This window comes from Octopus bimaculoides, chromosome 14 (assembly GCF_046866305.1).
Source record: "Octopus bimaculoides isolate indiv1 chromosome 14, ASM4686630v1, whole genome shotgun sequence".
Classification (NCBI taxonomy): Eukaryota; Metazoa; Mollusca; class Cephalopoda; order Octopoda; family Octopodidae; genus Octopus; species Octopus bimaculoides.
The window spans coordinates 39,888,257-39,910,081 of NC_142941.1; the positions used below are offsets into that span (position 1 = coordinate 39,888,257).

General features: G+C 32.9%; 1 protein-coding gene across 1 annotated transcript in view; it reads right to left on the bottom strand.

The window, feature by feature from the left end:
* The window catches only part of LOC149132702 (protocadherin beta-15-like), a 105,415-nt gene that overhangs the window by 1,102 nt on the left and 82,488 nt on the right, over positions 1–21,825 (bottom strand). The window lies entirely within an intron of this gene.

The window sequence follows — 21,825 nt, forward strand, 5'->3', positions numbered from 1 at the left end:
ATTATTTTCAAAATTAATTGAAATACAGGCATGATAATGACTGCGTAAGAAGCTCGCTTTGCAGCCATGTGGTTTTGAGTTCAGTTCTTCTGTGCAGCATATCAGGCTTCTGCTATACCCGAGGTCAATCAATGCTTTGTGAGTGAAATTCTTTGATAGAAATTTTGTGGGAGCCCATTATAGACGTGTGTGTGTGTTTCCTTGCATTTGTGACTACCCCACCCACGCTAACTTGACAGCTGATGTTGGTTTGTTTAGATCCCCATAACATAGCAGTTTTGGCAAAAGAGACTAATAGAATAGGTATCAGACTGAAAAAAAGTAAGTGCTGGGGTCGAGTTGATTGACTAAACCCTTCATGGTGGTACCACAGGCTTACACATGGTCACAGTCTAATGAGTGAAATGAAATAAACTATAACATTTTAGAGGAATAAAAGGTTTTCCTCTGTTTGTAAAGTATGTGCATAAAATGGGAAGAAATTATGTCTTCATGTGCATGTGTGTGTGTGTGTGTGTGTGTGTGTTATAACAAATAATAGAGATTAATAAATCCAGGCAGATATCTTGTAAGCTCACATTGTTAAGCAAACTCAATTTACTACATCAAACAATCAGATACCAATAGATCCAAGTGGAATTAGAATTCACAGTATTTCCTCTGGTGTGACAAGTAAATCCAAAGATTACATGGAAGAATTTGAAGAAATCCAGAGCATACAACAAAATGAACAAGAATGGAGAATATCACATCTTTATTTGAGGATTACATCATATATGGCCAAAGACTGTTTCTATTGTGTAAGCAGTTTTAGACATAGTAAAAGGTACAAAATACAAATGGATCCATATTGGATTGATTGTTAAATTCAATATATCCAAAATTTATATGAACATAATGTTATCAAAGCTTGAATTCAAAGTGAAGAGATAGAATGGCTACAATACTTGAATGCAGGAAAAAAGAGGGTTAAGTATAAATATTATATACTAAGAAAAGCCAGTTTAATATTTAGGTAGGCTAAAAGGAAAATTTTTTTTTTAAATTAGAAAAAATTTGCTTGTTAAATGACCAGAAGAGCGATTATAATGAAAGTGCTATTTATTTTTGAAAAATTTTTTAAATTTTCTATATTTCTGAGAACATTTCAATATAAAATTGGTTCTAGAATTGATAATTTTAATTTTGAAGTAATTATACTATACATTTCCTCAAGACAAAGATCACTTTTAAAATTACCATTTCAAATTCTAACTAATGTTTCCATCTTTCAAATACCAAATGCATCTTAGTAAATGCAGTTATATATATATCATCATCATCATCATTATCATCGTTTAACGTCCGATTTCCTTGCTGGCATGGGTTGGACGATTTGACTGAGGACTGGTGAGCCAGAGACTGCACCAGGCTCAATCTGGTCTGGCAAAGTTTCTACAGCTTGATGCCCTTCCCAATGCCAACCGTTCTGAGAGTGTAGTGGGTGCTTCTTATGTGCCACCGGCATGAGGGCCAGACAGACAGTTATGGCAATGACCGCACTCATGCACAAAAAATGTTTTTACATGCTACCTACACGTGCCACCAGCATGGGAGCCAATCCATGGACCTGGCAACGGTCATGCTCGGATGTGCTTTTAACATTCCACTGGCATGAGTGCCAATCAGGTGGTACTGTCATTGAAATATATATATAATCTTAGTAAATACAGCTATATAAATAAAACTATTTGCACACACAAACTACAGAACAGTAAAGTTAACCCACAGCACCATTTCTCCAAAGATTTTCTGAGAAAAGGGTCCTAACCCTAAAATATTGAAATACATGTACAAACCATTGCTTTGTATTATTTCTAACTTGAATTGTTTTGGCTTCATAAAAAAGTTAAAAACATTTATATACATACATATATGTAGGTATGTATGTCTGTATGTATGTATGTATGTACGTACATATGTATGTATGTATGAATGTATGTACGTACATATGTATGTATGTATGTATGTATGTATTTGTTTGTCTGTCTGTCTCTCTCTGTCTCTCTCTGTCTATATATATATATATGCGATATATATTTACGAAAGTAATTGTGTATTTATGTGTTATATATACATTTATACATATATGTACACACACACGTGTGTGTGTGTATTGTGGATGTTTATGAAATGAATAATATTGTGCTATATAAAATGAATGTCCTAGTTATCATAAAATTAAGAGATACACTATATTTATATCAATTCTAAATGAATAATTAGTGTTATTTCTTGTACAGCTATTAACTATATCCTTATTATCTAGTTTATGAAATACATCAATATTATAGAGATAAATCAATAGTATACAACAATTATTTTTATGAGAGGTATCTGTGTTTGTGAGCATGTGTGTGTGTGTGTGTGTGTGTGTGTGTGTGTATGTATATATACATGTATATACATATATGAATATGTACGTGAGTATATTTACCTATGTATTTATAAGTATATATGTATATTCATATACATTCACACACATACATATTTATATGTAAATATATGTGGATTATGTGGATGTAAACACACAGACACACACATATATGTGTGCCTGTGTATGTATGTGCAAGTATTTGTTTTGGAGACAAAATCAGTATGATATTTACAACAAAGGATTGTGACAACTAAAGAAAGGAAATACCTATCCAACTTCTACAAATATAGGAGAATGGATGTGAAGTCATTGGTAATAGTGATGATGTACAAGGACTACTAAATATTAATAATAAATTATTGATAATGGCCACATTCCTCTTCAATAAAATGTGTTCTCATATTGGAGGTTTTATAATAGTGGTTTCTAAGACAGAGAGAAGGCCATAGATTTGGTGTCAATTAAACTGTCGATTAAATTGATTCCAGTTTTTAAATGAAAGTCAAAGTCAACCTCGGAGGAATTTGAACTCAGAATATACAGTGACCTAACTAAATGCAACCTTCAGTCTGTCTTGTTTCTATTGTAAAAAAATTGCTCAATAGATCTTATAGGAATTATCTCATTTGCTTCTTATTATTAGATTTTGTTGTCTAATTGTTTGGTCTATCCCAGTTGATTAAACATGTTCAACTCACTATGTCTTACATTTTAAAATCCTTCTATAATCTCACTATAGTACCACTAATGGCCACATTAATATAACAAAATTCAGTGAACTATCTACTAATTCATTATCATAATTTTAGCATTCACTTTTCCATGCATGGGGCAGACAAATTTGTTGTGGAACATTTTTACAGTTTGACTTACACTTGTTTTCAACCTAGGTAATATTTTGTCTAGTCCTTTCAGCATAATGGCCTTACATGTCACAATGCCCTTCACTAACCAAAACACATACTAAGTGGAGTCTGGACCTACTAGTTTGTACTGGCATCAAGTTGTATTAAGTGTAATAATGAAATCAAACCAAATAGTGATATTTTGAAATCATTTAAGATATATGTTTCAAGTCTGCATAATATATAAAAGGAAATGTATACAGTATGTAAAATCTTTCTCAGTTAGAACAATATGAACCAATTGATGGAAATATGTCAGTATATATGGTTAGGGCAGTAAGTTTTCTACTAGGTAAGGAGGATTAACAACTATAACTTCTTTCAGTTCCCATCTATGAAATCCATTCACAAAGCTTTGTTTGACCCAGGGCTATAGCAGAAGATAACTTCAAGGTGCCATGCAGTGGGACTGAAACCAAAACCACGTGGTTGAAATGCAAACTTTTTAAACCATATAGTCACACCTGTGCCTTGCTATGCCTTGGTACACCTGCATCTTGCCACACCTGTATTTCCGACCCATGCAAGGAGGGAAAAGTAGATCGATGTTAAAATGATAATGATGATGATGATGGAATATATGTATCTCTATGTAACAAGTGCTGTTCATTATGCATTTTCTAATATACAGTATACTTATGTATTCTATAGAACAACAAAATGAATTGTAAATAAATTTTATCAGAAAGCAAGAGGGATAGTAATACTGGAAGGACAGGGAAAATATACAGAAGCAAGAAGAATTTAAGAAATGATTTGAAACAGAGTAACAAACAACTAATGGACTGAAAAACAGATTTATAAAACGATTGATAGGTAGGATGAATTTTAAATGGAATGGGAAAAATGCAGAATAATTAAGCATTAAAGAAAAATAGTTATTCACTCTTGCTTCACAACAGCATTTTATAAATCTGACATCATGAACCCCTTTGTTAAATCTTTAGGTATGCTAATTAATGCTTCAACATGATACTTTTAGTGCCAAAAAATAATTACCAAAAAATCAATAATATTTCGAAATTGAATTTTTATACATTTTCAAAATGGTATAACAATCAGGATCACTTATTGATGATTTCCATCTCTCATCATGCTTTTGGCAAATTGCTTATTATTGGCTCCAGTTCTTAAGGGGTTAATCTAATGTCTCATTAAATTGTGAGGAATATCATCATCATCATCATCATCGTTTAACGTCCGCTTTCCATGCTAGCATGGGTTGGACGATTTGACTGAGGACTGGTGAAACCGGATGGCAACACCAGGCTCCAGTCTGATTTGGCAGAGTTTCTACAGCTGGATGCCCTTCCTAACGCCAACCACTCAGAGAGTGTAGTGGGTGCTTTTACGTGTCACCCGCACGAAAACGGCCACGCTCGAAATGGTGTCTTTTATGTGCCACCCGCACAAGCCAGTCCAGGGGCACTGGCAACGATCTCGCTCGAGAATCCTACAGGAGCCAGTCAGGCGGTACTGGCAACAGCCACGCTCAAAATGGTGCATCTCATGTGCCACCCGCACAAGAACCAGTCCAGGGGCACTGGCAACGATCTTACTTGGCTTGCCGGGTCTTCTCACGCACAGCCCATTTCCAAAGGTCTCGGTCCGTAAAATGAAAAATTATAGCAACATTGTAATCATTTCAAGATTTAGTATGTGAGAATTGATTGATATCTTGAACCTCTGTCAAGCATATTCTTGCACATGACATTAAAAAAAGGAAGTTATGTTGATGTGTATATGTACACACACACACATATAAATGAGGGGTTACTGAAAAGTTCTTAGTTTTGGGTAAAAGGAAATACAGGAGGATCAGTTAATTATGATTTTATTCAACATATTCCTCTCTCAGATTCACATGCTTATTGCAGCAGTCCTTCAGTTTTTCTAAGCCCTGTAAAAGGACATGGATGGTTGGGCTCCCAACCAGGCCTTTCATGATAACCTTAAAATCAGGGACTTTTCAATACCTCCTCATATATATACATACACACACACACACACACACACACACACACACACATATATATTTATATATACAGTGGGGGGAAATAAATATTTGTACATGTCAAAATTCTTTATTTATTTAATTTCTAATGAACATAAATGGGACATACCAATACTATATTTGCATGCACATGCATAAACTAAGAATATACAAAAGAAACAAATAAATTATAGTAACTAATGAATTTATAGACAATTATAAATATTTAAGGGTGAAAAAAGTATTCGTACAGAATAAATTTAGGAGTTTCTATGCCACAAAATACTGTTAAAATAATTTTTTTTTACTAGAACATTCTCGTTTGTTCCAATAATCTTATCAGTGGTCATTTTTAAGTGTCAAAACGCTAGCTTCTTCATTCAGCACTGAGACAGCATAAAGTAGTGTCATAATAACGGCGAAAAGTAAAGAACTCACAAATTCAGTGAAAAACTTAATTATTGAACAGTGGAAAGCAGGTAATAGTTACAGGAAAATATCAGAGACCCTTTGTATTCTATTTTCTACCATATCTTCAATTATTCAAAGATATAAAAAATCAGGAACAGTTGAAAACAAAATAAGATCTGGTGCACCATGGGTCTATCAGCTGCTACTAAATTCAAACCATGATGAACAGAGGAGATGGCCTTGAAGTCAACGATTTTAAACTAATGGAGACAGCACTTGTATATTGCCTGAGGAAACAAAACTAAATCTCATTACGCAAACAAATAGTTGCATAATCAAATACCTATATTCCTGTACAAGCGAAACAATTGTAGTGAATAATAAATAAATGTCCAACAATACTCCCTCTTCTTCACTTCAATTTTATAGTCACATGATGAATGCCCAAATTTAAACTTGAAAGAATATAATAATACTACTGACAGTACTGGGTAATTCTGATGGTGGAAAACCTTTATACTGTACTCTATCATGTTCCTAAGAGACTATAACATAACTATATATATTTCATCATCATCATCATCGTCATCGTTTAACGTTTGCTTTCCATGCTGACATGGGTTGGACGGTTTGACTGAGGACTGGCAAGCCAGTAGTCTGCACCAGGCTCCAACCTGATGTGGCAAGGATTCTACAGCTGGATGCCATTCTTAACGCCAACCACTCTGACAGTGTAGTGAGTGCTTTTTACATACCAACGGCATGGGAGCCATTCAAGTGGTACTGGCATCGACCACGTTCAGATGGTGCTTTTCACATGCCACCAGCATGGGAGCCAGTCAGGGGGCACTGGCATCGACTATGTTCAGATGGTTCTTACACTATATAGCTCTTTTCTTAGTATTGAGTACTCTCTTTTTGCCTTGTTAACAATCAAGTGTCCAGAAAGGGCTTCACAACTTGTAGAGAAAAGCTATACAACTTAGCATGAGTGTCATAATAGTCATTACCATCAGAATACAAAAAGCTGGAAGAAATACAGTCCAGCTCTTGATCAGTTCCCATCTCTGAAGGACCAAAAAGTAAAGTTTACCCCAGTGTAATTTGAACTCAGAGTCAAAGTAAATAACACATGGCATGCTGACTCTCTACATAGATAGATACATACACACATATATACATATATATACATGTATACACAAACATACACATGCATGCATGTATATTCATATATATATATATATATATATATATATATATATATATATATATACACACACACACACACACACATACACACACATACACATGTATATATATTTATATATAGATATACATGTATATATTATATTCGTATTTAAGTGCATATATATATATATATATATATATATATATATATATATATATATATATGTATATATGTATGTATATATGTATTGAGAGGGCTAAAGTGACCATGGACACTGCCTTTCACTCTTGACTAGCTAATAAGAAAAAGTAATATAAAACTCAATAACTAAGAAAGATATTGGTGTTCGAATGTTTACAGCAATTTTACTGCAAGCAGTTAAACACACAATGTGCTTAGATCAGCAGCTTCTGATGTATGGAAACTACTCTTTCAGGCTGCACATTGATGAATAAATGATTGTGTAAAAACTGCAATAATAGCTATGACAAAGCTAAGGGTGTTGATCATGATAATACTATGATAAATCTACATGTTTGTATTTGCACTGGTGTAAATACAAATAGGAAAAGTAAATAAGACTACTGTTGAAAGAAGTCCTTAGATATATCCTAACAAATAGAAAATTAATAGTAGATTTGTCAAAATTATACTGCCAACGATGTATAAAATGATATATAGACCATTTGAAAGCTAACGCAATTTTCTTACCGAAATCAAAATAATAGCTTTAGCAAACATATTTAAAGACATTAACATTACTTGGATTGTGTTGCAGTAATGTAAATATATGATATTATTGATATGGTATTGAAAGTTGAATGGTAAATTCTTTTATGACAGTGCAGCAATCAACAGAATGACATTTATCAAACTTAAGAAGAAACCAAATAGTTAGGATATCAGCCTCAAAGCTATAGTTCGAACCATATCATAAAAATTCTATTGTCTCATTCTTCTTTTAGTCTATGTGGCTTCAAATAAGTCGATTCCTTCTTTAATATAGGCACAAGCATAGTAATGTGGCCAAGAAGTTCACTTTATAACTACTAGATGCGGGTTCAGTCCCACTGCACAGCATCTTGGGAAAATGTCTTCTGTTGACAAATGCTGTGTAAATGAATTTGGTAGATGGAAACTATGTTGAAACCCACTGTGCACGTGTGTATGTGTGTGTGTGTGTGTGTGTGAGTTTTTGTTTTTGTCTCTCACTGCTTAACAACTGGTATAAGATTATGTACATCCCCATATATTAGTGATTCAGCAAAAATACAAAACAAAGAAGACTAATAATATAAGTATTAAAATCGATTTGATTCACTTAAAAAGGAAAAAAAAACCAAGGCATGCCCCAGCATGACTACAGCTTTTCTGGAGTGGCTGTGTAGTAAGTAGCTTGCTTACCAACCACATAGTTCCGGGTTCAGTCCCACTGCATGGCACCTTGGGCAAGTGTCTTCTACTATTGCCTCGGGCCAACCAAAGTCTTGTGAGTGAATTTGGGAGACGGAAACTGAAAGAAGCCCATCGTATATATCTATATATATATGTATGTATGTGTATATGTTTGTGTGTCTGTGTTTGTCTCCCCAACATCGCCTGACAACTGATGGTGGTGTGTTTACGTCCCTGTAACTTAGCAGTTCAGCAAAAGAGACCGATAGAACAAGTACTAGGCTTACAAAGAATAAGTCCTGGGGTCGATTTGCTCGCCTAAAGGCGGTGCTCCAGCATGGCCACAGTCAAATGACTGAAACAAGTAAAAGAGTAAAAGAGTAAAGAGAGTATATAATAGAAATAGCACCAAAAAGTTCCAGTATGTAGAAATAATGCATTAAATAGTAGATCGGTATCATTTTATATTTTCTTTTCAAGATGATGAGTGTTGGAGGGGTTCATATTTGTTTTAGTCAATTCCTATTCAGTTACAGACCTTCTATATGGATCAGGCAAGTATGTCTCACTCATACAATGTTATAGCTTTTGTGGCTGGAAACTCAACATAACACCAACTGAATGTGCTGGGTGCATTTTATCAAGATATCCATTTCAAACCAAAGACACTATTCTACTATGATTATCATTGAATCTGCTCTTGTATATTAATGAATAGAATCATATTATCTTAATAGCTCTAAATCATATTATTATCTCAATAGCTATGTGAACTCTGTATTACAGTCATCAAAATATATTTGCATTTGCATAATTTTCAATAAGCTCAGATATGGCTGTGTTGTTAAGAAGTTTACTTCATAACCACATGGTTTTTGGATTCAGTCTCACTGTACAGCAAACATTTTTTACCATGGTCTTAGGCTGATCAATACCTTGTGACTGAATTTGTGAATTTGGTAGATGGAAACTACAGTAGGCCCAGTATGTATGTGTGTGTTTGTATGTACATATGTAGGTATGTATGCATGTATGTATGTATTGTTTAGATGACGAGAATTTAGAAACTTTGAGAGATGTGATATAAACTGTTTTTAATAGTGGAGTTTAAAGATAAATCAATAGATAGTGTTTTTAAACATTAGAAAAAAATACTTTAGATTGAATAAGTCAAATGCTTCTTTGGGACTTCATGGTAAGAACAAAGCTTCTAAAATGGATGGAAGAATTCAAAGGATTGACTTGGTCCAATGGTTGAACATCTATCATGTTTGAGTTCCAATGGCAGGTTTTGGCTTTCTCCATCCTAAGTTCTTTTTAGTCCAATATTTAAAAATATTATTATTTGTAGCTTTATATACTTCAAGTTCCACTTTTAAAACATATTATATGTGTGCTGTGTGTGTATTCATGTGTGTGCATGTTTGTATGTGTGCATGAACAAATATCTATAACTTTTATACTTTCTGTGTTGACATTGCAAATTGTCAGTCTTTGCTCAAAATAGGTAAGAGCTGGCTAAAAGGGAAACCATCCAGCTGAAAAATCCTAACTCAGTATCATTTCCCATCCAAATCATGATAGCATAAAAAAAAAATGATTTTTAATTGAATGAGTGTTCAAATATTCTACAGTATAATAATCAGATACCAAAAATGTTTTAGGAAATTGCACTATTATTTCCTTGTTCTGATATTGAAATCTTTACTATATTTAGAACTTCAAAATTTACTTAGGAGGCACCTTGGGCAAGTGTCCTCTACTATGAACCCAGGCCTACCAAAGCCCTGTGAGCAGATTTGGTAGCTGGAAACTAAAAGAAGCCTGCCATATATATATGTGTGTGTGTGTGTGTTTGTGTGTTTGTGCCTGTGTTTGTACCCCACCATTGCTTGACAACTGGTGTTGGTGTGTTTTTGGCCTGTAACCTAGCAGTTCAGCAAAAGAAACTGATAGAATAAGTACTTAACCAAAAAAGAATAAAGAAATCCTAGTTCATTTGACTAAAAATTCTTCAAGGAGGTGCTCCGGTATGGCCATACTCTAATGACTGAAACAAGTAAAAGATAAACGATAAAAGATTCTAGAAGTTATTGAACTAATTTGGTTAAGTTAGGGTTAGAATCAATCAAGGACTCTGAACAAATGATCAATTTTAAAAATCCCTCTAAAACAATTCATATTTTGGTTATTTATCTCATTTTCATTTCCCTATTGAAAACTGGTAAGAATTCATTTTGATTTTGTATATTTGGGGCAAACTAAATTTTGGTAGGAGTCATTCAGTTCCAGCCTTTTAAATACTGGAAGAATTGAATTCAGCCCTACAAATGTTAAGTTGCTTTCAGAAGTAGAGGTGGCAAGTGGGGAAATGTGAATCATTTCCCCCCTTTTTAATGCATAGGAGATTTTTAGTAAAGCAGGCTTATGAATTCCTCATAGAAACTTGAAGGATTTATTCTGATAGCAATGCAATGATATGTGATTGCAACACTGAATGAATAATGGGTTTTGAAAGACATGAAATATGACTTAAGCAAACAGTTGCAAGCCATTAATGACTTAGAGACAATGCTATTCAGAACACAATGAATGGCGAGAATTTAGACCATATATGTGTGTATGTACGTATTAATATGCATACATACATACATATATATATATACTATTTATAATGTAATATTTACATATATAACATAATATATGAATATGTATATTATTTATATACATATATATATGTATATCATGATGACATATATATATATATATATATATATATATATATATATATTTATATATACATAACATAATATATAAATATGTATATTTTATATATATATATATCTTTATATATATACTATATTATATATATAAATATATATATATATATATATATATATATATATATACATACATACATACATACATACATACATACATACACATATATATACATACACACATACACATATGTGAATACATATTTGAATGCGTGTGCCTGAGCAAATGTTTATAAGAAGCTTAAATTAGATAACAACAACGTGCAAAACCTTGGAAATGTTAGGTCTCACAGAAAATACTGTACAAAATGCAAAAATTGCATGGGGAGAAGTGCTAAGTTGATTTCTTTAACTAACTTATGTCAAGAGGGAAACCTGAGATGTAAAATGAAAATATTGTGAATGAAATTGATAAAAAGATAAAAGAGAATGAATGACAGTCACAACAGAAATTTTATATATCATTACTGATTTATTATTTCAGCATTATGTGTATCGAATGATATTCTACTTCAATGTCTTTTAATAGAATAGACTGTGCTGATGTAAGGAAACTTTTATACACACACACACACACACCCACACACACACATTCTCAATTATTACAAATAATTATAGTCAAGCTAACAAGCAAGGCCACTACATAGTCATTTGACTTTTGAGAAATAGCAACCAAATCTCCCTCCAGTCAAGATATAGTGTTTCAGAAAGAAAAGAAAAAAAAGGAAAAAAACACATTGGATAATAATGGTTTCAAAAATTTTGGCACAAGGCCAGCAATTTTAATGGAAGAGGCAAATTGATTGCATTGACCTCAGTGTTCAACTGGTATTTATTTTATCAACCTCCAAATGGATAAAAGGTGAAGTTGCCCTTAGCAGAATTTGAACTCGGAATGTAATGAGTCGGGCAAAATATTCCAAAGCATCTTTTCTAGTGATCTAACAGTTGTGCCAGCTTGTTGCTTTGCCATATTTAATGATATTCCTAGATGTCCTATGTCCAAATAAAAGATAGGATGGTCATGACTGGAAAGAATGGTCAATTTGAACAGGATTGGTCTTGAAGTTAAACAAAATCGGTAACAACAACCGATAATTCCAAGTCACAGCATTTATGGCACCAGTTCCAAATATCCATATTTTATCTATGTTAGTGTTGTTAAACACTGTTCAAGAAAACAGTGTTAATTTCAATGAAGGAAAGCAAAATATTTTACACACAATAGACATGCTAATGACCATTTCTACATAATAAATGATCATTATTAATATTCATGATGCACAGTTGTTTTAAACTGTCGAAGTATTTGTAAGTTGCCAATAACAGAGAATATTGAGTGATGAAGATATATGAACAGAATTGCTAATGTGTGCTTGAATGATGAAGAGTAACAACTACATGACATTAAAGAAACTAATACATTATTGGCATGAAGAATTCATGGAATCTTTGTAGTAACACATTATTTCAGAGAACTAAGTACAGAAATATTGAAAAAAACAAAAAACAAAAAAACAAAAAAAAAATTAAATAAAATATTGAAAAGAAAAATAAATGACTAAACAGTCTATTAGTCAATTGGTAGATTAATTTGTCAGTTTCTGTGCAGGTTTGGCTGTATATTTAAGAAGTTTATTTGTTGATCAAATGGTTTCAGGTTCAGTCCCATTACACTTCACCTTGGGCAGGGATCTTATGCTATTGCCCTGCTCTGAGCCAACCAAGGTGTTGTGAGTGAATTTGGTTGAAGGAAACTGAAAAAGGCCCATCAGATATGTTTATATGTATGTATGTGTGTGTGTGTATGTGTATGTGTATGTGTGTACATATGTATGCGTGTACATATGTATGTGTTTATGCTTGTGTGTATATATGTGTTTATGTTTTGTGTCTCCTTGTCTTGACATCTCATGTTTGTCATAAATGAGTGTCACTGTCATACAAGTAGTGTCATTCATTTTCAATACTGTGCAAGAACATGTTTGTCCATGGTAAAATATTACCCCATTTGGAAGCAACTGAAGGTTAGCAATAGAAAGGGCAACTGGTTGTAGAAAAATCTGCCTCAATAAATTCCATCTGACCCATGCAGGCAAGGAAAAAACAGATATTAAATGATGATGATGGTGGTGGTGGTGGTGGTGGTGGTGGTGGTTATATGCTGGTTATAATGTAAGCAGCTGTAAATATTATCGAATATAGTTTGAAGTGTTTTTATTTTATTTTTATATCTGTCCAGCAATTATTAGTTTCCAAAATAGTTTTGGAAATAATGGATAGAAATGCATACAGATTTCAATGTTGAGCATTCCCTAAGATATCTTGAAGAAATCAGGAAATAAGTAGTGCAAATAATGACTTCAGTATTTCAACTGTTTATCCATTCTTTGCATCACAGATTAAAAATACCTTTTAGCTATATCTTCAATTAATTCAACTGTATAGAAGTGCATATAAATGAAAGTTTTGCAGTCTGTGATTTCTCTTGGTACCAACTAATAATGATTAGAGAGAGGGGTGGGGGAGAAAGACGTGCCAGTAAAGAAAGCCTGTATGCAGTCACTTGTAGTATTAGAAATAGCAGTCAAATTTCTTTCCTCTCACACTTGTACATCTTAAAGAATGAAGGCTACATTGGATAATGATGTAATTACAAATACAACAGCCAGAAAAAATGTAGAGGATAATCATGGGTTGCCTTGAAAAATGAAAGGACACATCAGAAAATGTCATCACTGTTGTAAGAAAAGAAAATTTTTTAAATTTGGGATGGCCATGGCTAGAATGCATTTGATTACATAGCTACTGGTTCAAAGTTGATTTGGATCTAAAAAAAAATAGACAAAGAGAGGAAGAAAGAGAGTAAAAGAATTAAAAGTTCCAAGTTATTTATGATGAGCAATATACTAATATACTATGATGCTATCAGTGATATAATTATGAAAATAACTGTTTCAAAGATGGCCTCTATGGATATATATTTTTAGAAATGTTCCCAAAAGTCAAGGATACCAGTCTTTTTGCTTTGGCTAAACTAAGAATAAAGTTAATTCTGGAATATATGAGTAGCTGTGTGGTCAGAAGCTTGCTTCTCAACCACATGGTTCTAGGTTCAAATCCACTGTGTGGCACCTTGGACAGGTGTATTCTACTATAGCTTCGGACCAACCAGAGCATTGTCAGTGGATTTAGTGGACAGAAACTGAAAGAAACCCGTCTTATCACTTCAGAAACATATCTGCTCTCAAGTGGTGTCCTCTATCTGTCTTTTCTACCTTTACTAAAATAGTTATTTCAAATGTTGGCACAAGACCAGCAGTTCTAGTGAGAGGATGTTTGTCAATGACATCTACTCCAGGACTTCAGTGGTTCTTTATTATACCATCTCCAAAAGGATGAAAGGTAAATTTGACCTTAGTATAATTTGAACTCAGAATGTAAACACACTGAAGAAAATTCCACCAAGCAGTTTGTGTGACTCACAATTCTGCCAGCTCACTACGTTTACCATTACTAAAATAATAATAATAGTCTTTGCATTGTAGTATACATTCTGGCCCTTTGAGCTTTGAGTTCAAATTCTGCTCATGTCAACTTGATCTTTTTGGTGTCATACCTTTAAATTCTTCTTTTCTCTGTTTTTCTAGAATAAAATACAGTGTTCAGATCTGAAGAAGGATTGGTTCTGCCAAATGCCCAACAGATGCTATATTACCCCCACTCCCACCCTCATCAAGTGTCAGGGCTCAAAGAAGGAAGGAAAATAATAACTGCTCCTTTGAATATGCAAACTGTAATTTACTGTCTTGTTCTTTCCTTTAATTCCTACTATATTCCAACCACTAGGCTCCTGCACCAAACATTTTTCCTAATTCTCCTTCCACAGAAATGTACCTATTATTCTAGCCATCTTTTTCCTTCAGCTACTAATCTCTAGAATTCCATTTCAAATTCGTTTTTATTTCTTACATTGAGTTATACTTATTCCTTCATCTGGAAACATTTAAAAGGTTTTGGATTCAGCTTGTCTGAGAAAAAAAATAAACAAGTTAGTTAATACGTAGTTGTCGAGGGTACCAGAGATATTAAACAAGTCTCCTTCAAATCACACTTCATGGTCTTAAAAAAGAGTAAGATGTGCTTTAGATAATGTAACCCTTAAATACTTCCTCAAGAAAGCAGGATAGTCATGGGTGGAATGCCTTTGATTATAGGCCTGTCTGCTTGATCAGATTTGACCTACAAGAAGCTGTAGCAACAAAAGCAAATGGCTTTGGTCTAGTATGGTGTGATATCAGATATATAATTATGTATAAAAGTAGCATTTATCAACTCAAATAACCATATAGATATATTAATGCTAATGTAAAGAGAAAACCTTTTATAATGTGTAAACAGGAAAGTCGGAATGTGTTAGTTATAAATATTATCATAGTGAAAATGTAAATATGTAATAAATCAATAGCACATTGGCAAGAGTCGTATGAAAAAAAAAATATATATATATATGATAAATAAGTTAACATCAAATGGATTTTTGTGGCATTGCACATAACTGTATTATCAAATGCTAGTGGAAAAATGAATTGATTTAAATGGTGATAGTTGTAATTTGGCACTTCTATCTAATTATAGCAAAAATAGTCACTTGCTCTTGTTGGTGCCCTCATAAACAAGTCATATTGCCTCAAACCATCACTTTATTTATTCATGCACATATTTATGCACGCATGGGATAAGCATTAACTATATTCCATTTTCTGATCCCTTTTCACCATCCCCTATTTTTTCCCTCTCCCTATCAAGGTTGCAGGATTATTGAGCAGATCGTATGTTCTTTGATTAATGTTGATTAATGGTCTCTTTTAGGGTCTTTATTCAATAGCCATTGCAACAGACTTAATGCACCTTAATGCAACGATAAGTAACATAGCTGCTATGGCTTTTTTCTTTTTGGCAGAAAGATTAAAGACAGAATACACAGTTATTTGGACGGACATTTGCATGTTACTGCCATGAGAAAACAGCGCATTCTACTTTGCTTTTGTCCATGTAACTTAGAACATCAATTTTAGTATAATGTATAAATGAAACCATCATAACACACATGCAATTTCAGTTTTACTCATTTTATTCCATATTTACTTTTGTACATCTCAACAACAAACAATCATAAAATAGCCACATTTTTGCACAACTTGAAGAATATTTAGTCTTCTGTGGTGAATATGTATATTTTTTTTTTTCAGTTTTATAATTGATTTGCAAGTGACATGTGAATTCATGTGTTGAAATAGATTTTGTTGCATCTCAAGAAGTTCATTATGTCAATAATAAGCAAACACACTGGTTCTTTTTCACATTTTCTTATGATCATCGTTATTAGTCAATGAATAAACCATTTAGCCAGTTAACTATTCGATTGTTTGATTAATCAGTCAATCAATTAGTCTGGTTTGTCAAAGTCATTCCATCACCATTCACAACATCATCTTCTGAAACCTTAACTCTTTAGCATTCAAATCAGCCATATCCAGCCAAATTATTCAATGTTTTATGTTCAAACTGGCCAGATATAGCTTTTCACACCTACCCTACAATGTTGTTCTAAAAAATAAATGCTCACATCATCAAAATCTCAAAGCTACAAGATAATGCATGACTAATTCAGATGCATGTGAATAAATAAACAATATATTTGATAGAAAAATCTGAATACTAAAGGGTTACTCGTTATACAAGTATAGCTAAAACTCAAGAAAAAATTATAGAAACCGTTTAGTTAATCATTATTCATTTATTCTTTTGCTAATTTCAGTCATTAGATTGTGTATCCATTTAAGGTGGGCATGGATGTCAAGTGTTTTAGTTAAGTATATCAATATATTTTATTGATCTCTTTTGAATGGTTAAATTTATCTTTTGAGTTATAGACCTATTAGAAAGTTTCTTCCTTTTAGTGATGTAATGACTTTAACTCTTTAGCATTCAGATTACTCTGTGGAATGCAATGCTTATTTATTCACATTATTTTGAATTAATCATGCATTATCTCATAGCTATGTGATTTCAATGATGTGATTGTTTATTTTCAGAATGACATTGCTGGGTAGGTGTGAGAGGCTACATCTGGCCAATTTGAACATAAAACAAGAAGAATATTTTGGCTGGATATGGCCAGTTTAAATGCTAAAGGGTTAAGGTATTTACACTGGTTACACCAGAATACACAAATACAAACAACACACAAACACAAACAATGCACACAGACACACTGACACCAACACACACACACACACACACACATTCAAAGTATGCTAGAAATGCTTCCGGCAAAATTATCTTTCACAAACAATTTTTGCATATCTTGGAGAAATTATGTGAATGATGTTGAGGTTTTGGAGCTAGTAAGTGTTGTGACCATAGATGTTCTCTAGCAACATAATAGACTGATGTGAGTAGGGTGTATAGTTTGTACGGAAGACCAAAAAAATTTTAAATGTCTATTCTATGGAAAAGCAATGTTCCGGAAAAGAAAAAAACTCTCCTTTTCACAAACTAAAATTAAGATGCAAAAACTGCCTTAAATCTGATCTAAATAAAAGGTAATATTCATGTGGAGAGTCGAAAAAAATTATTATTAATAGGGCATCATAAAAAGATATATAGTTATTGTGTTCAAGCATTTTGAAAAGACTCGCATTAAACACACACAAGTGAAATTAGACACAAAGAAAGAAACACTTAAGTATTATGTAATAATCTTGTCAAATGTTCAACTTGTAATCAAATTTTTAATTCTAATACTGACCTTTTTAGCCACTCAAGATCACACGAACTGAAGCTGGATGAAAATATATTATCACAACCTAATTTAATATAATCTCTGCCAATCCCGATCCAGGGAAATAGATAGGTGGAACTGTGAGAAAAATTTGGCAGTTTTTGTCCTAGCTCTTCGCATCCCCATAATTTAGCAGTTTAACATGATAACAGATAAGCAAGGAGTTTAGAATGGAGTATAGTGGAGGAGGGAGAGGGGGAGTGAGTGAGAGAGAGAGAGAGAGAGAGAACAGTGACTGAAAGCACAGAAAGGTGGTGACTGAAGCAGGCTTCTTAATTATACAGTGATAGAAAAACTATACAAAAATTCAATTAATTAATTAATTAAATTTGTGTAAAACAAAATTATGAATAACATGTCTTTTCAAGATCTTCAAGTGTTAGTATCATTATTCTGAAGCCTTAAATTACATTATTTTAAAATTCTGTGGTGTACTTAGACATATTATGGGGCATGTTAGTGCCCTGCAGTGCACTGTTAGAAAATGACTGCTCTGGATGGTATCCAAGGAAAAGCCATGTGAAAGATTCAGTAACTTTCTACAACCACTAATTCAGCTCAAGGGAACCTCTGTGTAACCACTTGACATGCTAGGAATATCAGCTTAAGAGCCACTTACTTACTCATTTATATATTAATAGGAAGGTTTCCTAAAGCAAATAACATGCTTAGGATGTAAAATAGAAATCATATGAATAAATGTTGATGAAGTAACCAACCTTGCAATACTTGCATTACTAAGCAATATCACAAAATTCCTGATAAGAGAATGATGAATTAACATTAAGTTGCAATGAAAAAGAAAGCATAATGAATAATAGCATTTGAGAGAATGAAATTGTTCTATAAATTTTTCCAGCACCTGCTAGCATGGAAAAATAAATGATTCACGAGGAACAATAACTAAATAATGAAAGAAACCAAAAAAGAAAAACAATCTCCGAATTCATAGAGTGTTTTATCAATGGGAATTCTACAGTCCACAGTTACAGAAACCAATGGATTCTTTTCTTTTTTTTTTTTTTTTTTTTTTTTTCAATTATCAAACTAAGCATCCAAATTTATTTTTTTAAATTGTTTCATCCAACGTTTATAAAAATGGTGTTATTTTTATGTTGTATTATAAAACTATCATAATGTATTTTGAGAATTATCACCTCTGAAAGCTATTTATTTCTACTCCTCCCTCAGTCATGACTAAAATATAAGTTTTCATTATAAATCATTCATTCAATTCTTAATGCTTAATGTATATGTATGCATGTATTCATATACATACAGGCATACATACATACATTCATATAAATATGTGCGCATATGAATGTATGGATGGATATAATTCAACTGATATTATTATCGTTCATCTGCATTAAAAGGTATAGAACTAAAGATTGCTTCTGCAAATTAGCTTTTCCTGTAGCGACATCACAAACAGATGGTTACAGCAAATGTCACAATTCGAGGAGTGGAGGCTGGCTTCATTTACAAGGCCAGATACATGATAAGTAGATTAAGCATTGGCAATTAAAATACAATGTATGGCTAGCTAATCCATATTACCTTTCGTTCTTAGTTAATATACTTAATGACATGAAACAAAAAAAAAACAAAAAAACTGATTTTAATCATTTGAAATTTGACCCATAATGTAGACCCGAGAAATATTAGGGAGATAACTCCACTTTCTTTTTCATCTGTTTCTGTCATTGGACTGCAGTCATGCTGGAGCACTGCCTTCAAGGATTTAGTCAAAAAAATCAACCTCAGTACTTATTTTTAAGTCCGATACTTATTCTGTTGGTCTCTTTTTGCTGAACCGTTGATGTTATGGAAATATAAACAAACCAATGCCAAGTGCTAAGTGGTAGAGAGAGAGAAACAAAAGCCCAAAGACACATCCATACAAATATACACACATACATGCACACACACACACACACACACACACACACACACACACACACACACACACACACACACACACACACACACACACAACAGTTCTACACACTTTTTATCAACTAAATCCACCCACAAAGCACTAGTCAGCCCAGGGCTATAGCTGAAGAAACTTGCCCAAGTTGCCATGCAATGGGACTGAACCCAAAACAACAAGGTTACAAAGTGAGCGTCTTAACTTCACAACCATGCCAATATACTCAAATGAAACTGATTTAAAATACTACTGCACATTCTGAACACCAATATTTTTTTTTTTACTCTACGCACAAGACTCGAAATTTTGGGGGAAGGGGCCAGTCGATTAGATTGACTCCAGTACGCAACTGGTACTTAATTTATCGACCCCAATAGGATGGAAGGCAAAGTCGACCTTGGTGGAATTTGAACTCAGAATGTAAAAACAAACGAAATACCACTAAGCATTTCGCCCGGAGTGTTAATGATTCTGCCAGCTTGCTACCTTTGAGCACCAATAATTTGATAAGTACATTGGACAGAAAAAGAGAACAACCACAAGATGTATGGGAGAGGAAGCTAGATAAAAGATACTGAAAATGATCATGAACAGTAACTGGTAATATGTTTTTAATGTCCTATAAAAATTGTGCAGATGTTCCTAAATTTAAAGTTATCAAATGAATGCCATTAAAAGTTGTATATAATTTCATATTCAGCCAAATGAAACATTATATATTAAGGTAATTTGATCACTTTTACATTATATTAATATTAAAAAAATAAACTAAATATAAATTTATTTGAAAATAAACAAGTATTAGTTTTTACACAACATAGAAGAAAATAACAGAAAATGATATTATACAATCAAAATAAAATGGGAAACCTTAGAAATACTTTGTTTTTGTATCTGGCTTGCAAGATTCTTTATGTGAATTTGTGTCCTGAAACAAATTTTGTTGTGTCTAAGGAGAGTCATTATGCCTGTATTATTGACACATGGGCTAGTTCAATTCCACTCTTTTACTATTATTCAATTTCTTGAATATCCAACTAACTAATCATTTGTTTGTTTAATTTGGTTAGACAATAAGACATTTTGTTTTTCAAAGCTCTTTTGTTGTTATTTGCAACCTTTTCAATGACTTTCAACTTAGTCCACTATGTAGGCTGTGTTTGTCTGCTTGAGACCTTGTTGCATGTATGTGCATGCCAGTGTGTGCATCCACTTATGTACATACTTTAGCATCTCGATTCTTGGCATAAAGCCACCTCTCTCAACACTACAACCTGATGCTATCAAGGGTGCTTGTCTTGCATGTTACTTACCACAAAAAAAAAAGAAAAGCGCCCAATAAACTTTGTAAATTATTTGGCATTTGGAAAGCTATCCAACTCCAGAAGCCATGCCAAAGCGGTCATTAAAACTCAATGCAGCCCTCTAGCTTATCAGATTCTGTCAAACCATCAAACCATGTCAGTATGAAATATAGACCTCAATGATGATGATGATGATGATCCTCAATCACAATCGTTTTTACTATGTGTGTAGGTATATACATGTATGTGTGTTTCTATGTGTATATATGTATACATATATATATATATATATATATATATATATATATATATATATATATATATATATATCGTTTAATCGTTTAACGTCCGCTTTCCATGCTATATATATACACAAATATATTTATGTGTGTGTGTATGCATACATACTTACATATGCATACGTATACATATATATAAATATGCTTAATATATAAACATAAATAAGATGGTTAGCCAGCACAATCATTAACATGCTGGGTAAAATGCTTAGCACCATTTTGTCCGTCTTTACATTTTGAGATCAACATACACCAAGGTGCACTTAGCTTTTCATCCTTTCTGAGCCAATAAAACAAGTACCAGTTGAACACTGGGTTTGATGTAATTTACTTACCTCTTCCCTGAAATT